Source organism: Elephas maximus, chromosome 11, assembly GCF_024166365.1.
Source record: "Elephas maximus indicus isolate mEleMax1 chromosome 11, mEleMax1 primary haplotype, whole genome shotgun sequence".
NCBI classification, from domain to species: Eukaryota; Metazoa; Chordata; class Mammalia; order Proboscidea; family Elephantidae; genus Elephas; species Elephas maximus.
This window is the reverse complement of record NC_064829.1, coordinates 65,291,977-65,295,554: the sequence shown is the minus strand read 5'-3', so window position 1 is coordinate 65,295,554 and position 3,578 is coordinate 65,291,977.

The following is a 3,578-nucleotide window of genomic DNA, read 5'->3' as shown; positions in this document are numbered from 1 at the left end:
GGTGGTTTCACTAGTGTTTCTATTGTAATCTTGATACACGCAGTTGTAAATAAAAGTCACTTCCTTTGCCAAGTTTAATTTTTGTCATTCTAAATAAGTATATTGTCTTTGCATTTCATTGAAAATTCGTCAGCTTCCGATTTCAGAAGAGACTTCGGTGCCCGGCATCATGGATTGAGAGCCCCTTTCTCCCTAGGCCACTAATGGGGTACATGCCAGCATGTGCACACATGCAGAGTTGTCAGTTCTCAAAAAAAAGTATTTTTTAAAATTTGATAATGTTTATTTAAAATGCATGTGATTGGAATAAATGGACTTGGAAAAGCTGACCATGTTCAAATGCCTATTAACTCCTTATGTTTATTAAGAGACATTTAGGTAGCAGGTGTAAGAATTACTCAGCTTACTAATTACAAGAAATAAACAGGCATTATGAGATTCAACAACTTTTACCTAAAATTGTTAATGAAACCACAAATTCTCATATCATGATTTTAATTTCTGGGTAAACTTAAAAAATTTGAGTCAGCCATTTTCATTACTAAGTGTGGAAACCAGAAAATTGGGAAAAGCATGGTACTATGAATTCATGAGTCGATAGGAATTATCTTAAAGCAAGCATTTACTGTTTTAGTCACCAAAATATGCAGCGTAGATACATAGAGGACATGATTTAAAGTTGAAAATGAGTTAACCAAATGTATATGTTTACAAAAGAACTTCCACAAAAGGCTGGCAAAGCAAAACATCTAGCCTTTATTACTTTTTGTTATCTTAAGCTGTGATGTAGAAAGCATCGGTAAATTTAATTTTCTAGTTTCACTGAGTGCTTTAAAAATTCAGTGTTTGAAAGAGTAGGTAAAACTGTAAATTGTGATTCAGTTAAATAATGCAGTGTAAAACCATTTGGGGGAATTACTGTCTAGGAATACAGTAGATACGGTTTGCCTTTGGGATACCAATGTATTTGTACATGTTATTGAGGAAATTATGCACAAGTATTAGTGTTGAAATAGTCACTTCCTGAAACCCAAGTGTCATTAGATAATGTCTAGTTCATTGGTATGTATGTAAGCACATTAATTGGTCTGTAGTGATGTGTGTATCTTAGGTATTTTCTAGTTACGTTGCCTTGGGTCAAGTGGCAGAAGGACAAGAAATAAAAGTTTTATAATGTTCCTCGTATATACCATTTCAGATTAATCACATCTGAAATCAAAGAGAATACAAAAAATTTGTTCTGCAGTTTTATACACTTAACAGCCTTTTTGGGTGATTGTAAAAGTGCCTCATCTTAAGTGTTGCCGACCTCATCCTATTGATACTTGACAAGTTGAAAACCCAGTGTAAATGATTGGGCATCAGATTTATATTGTTTATGTAACTTTACTATAACTCAATTGGTTGCAGTATATAAACATTCCATAATTCAAATTGTAAATAGTGAAAAATTAATGTTTATAGGTAACTAACATATCACTTACAGGAAGTTTTAGTATTACAAATAAACAGACATAGTTGACATTATTTAAAATACCAAGCTGAAATCCTGATGTTTTCTCCTAAAAGTGTGTGTATATGTAGAACACACTGAATTTTCCAGATGAACAAGAAAAGCATTTGAAAAATACAGTAGTTATTTTAACTGTATAGTGTCAGCACTTACCAGAAGCCTAATGCTAGGGTATTTATCAGACATAGCAAAAAGAAATATTTTCCCTTGATTTGCATATTTTTTGTTATATTTCACATCAGGATGCCTGTCTCATGTGAAACAATGACATTCTCTGTCCATAATAGAAACGGAAGTATATCAGTACTAAAGTGTTTGTCACCATAAGGCCAGGCCATGTCAGGCCTCCATAGTCTTCGGGCTCTCTTTGCTGTCAAGCTACAAATTGCCCCCAATCTCAGACTGTGTTGGAGGCAGCTACTTACCCAAACCACTAGAGCTGACATGAGTCAAGACCAATCTGCTGTGCCTGTCTCAAGGTTTGAGGATGTATATTCTTTGCAGCATTTACAGGTGCCCTGTTAATATACGTTAGGTCTCAGCAATTTATGGCTGCTAGTGATATTCTAGTGATATACTTCCGGGGGGGGGGAGGGACTTTGTTTTTAACCTAAACCAGCTCATCCCATGTTCTTATTTAATACTTCATTGAGAATAAAGCATTAGAGTTGAGTAAATTAGTTTTGTAAGCTTTAAACAATGAAAAATTCAGGGTTTTACCCATGTTGCTTGTATTGATACTTAAATAGTTCAGTTCGGTAGCTTAGTTTTATGTAGGTATAGATCTCTTCTGGAACTGGACATTTCTGACCTCAGATAATGCTTTCTTTAGGTAATTAATTTAGAATAAAAAATATGTTCACTGAACTGCTAAAGGAATACTTCGAAGGAATGTTCATCTAAAATTAGTGGCTCAGTATTAGAGGTGTTATTCTGCACGTTACAAAGCCTTTCATACATTGTTTTATAATACACATAGCGTGTTTATGAGGTATATGAATTTAAGAACACTGAATATCCTCCAATTAAGCATGCTTATGATTTCTTGATGCTGATTAGGAAGACTATGCCATTTTAAGCATGTTTTAAAGTCAAATTATTTTTAGATCAATAAGTTTTTTATATGCTCATCACTGTAGGTTTAAGTGGGCAGGGTGGAGATTTTACAGGCTAATAAGATGTAAAGTTATTAATTGGATAACATAAATTACGCCTCTACGATAACTTTAGAATTTGGATATATTGTTAACATTGTACACGGCTGGAATCAATGTTAAAATCTTATGTAACCTCAAAGGTGCCAGAGTATTTCTCCTTCCTCTGTACTTGTTAGGCTTCTCTATGGAAAGAGGAAATCAATTTCAGAATGAATTGTAAGTTGAACAGGCAAGAACGAGTTCTGAAAACACGATTTGTTGGTTTATACTTAGACATAAATTCAGAGGCATTGGCACATTACGCTACTGAAGGGCAGGATCTCTGAAGTGTGAATCCCTGCTCCCCCACTTGTTAGCTGTGTAATCTTGAGCAAGTAACATCCTTTGGAGCTTCAGTTTTCTCCTGTGTAAAACAGGAACGCCTCCCTCTTAGGTTTGTTATGGAGATTAGATGTGCCTTGCTTTGTAACTGGAGCAAGGATAAATAGTTATCTTTGCTCTCTCACCTCACTGCCACTGCTTTTTAGCCCATCATTGCTTGTTTGGCATACTGCACTTGCCTCCTGATTGTCTCTTCGATCTGGCCCTCTCTGTTTCTTTCTCGTGGCTGCTGGTTTCTTTCCTTCACGTGCGGTACAAAGCCCCTCCCCCTCCAGCCTTCTCTCCCCTCATTTCTCTAGCATGCTGCACCGTACTAGCAGTTACCAGAATATACTCTGGTATCTCACACCTTCCTCTGTCTGAACTTGTTTATCTGTCAAAACCCGACTTGTTCTACAAGGCTCAGTCCAAGCAAAACTGATACAGGGAACACTCATAACAGTTGTGTAGGCCTTTGTGCTGCCATAACATCCTGTGGTAATTTCATCAGAGAAGACATTGGTGGTTCGACAGTAGAATGCTCACCT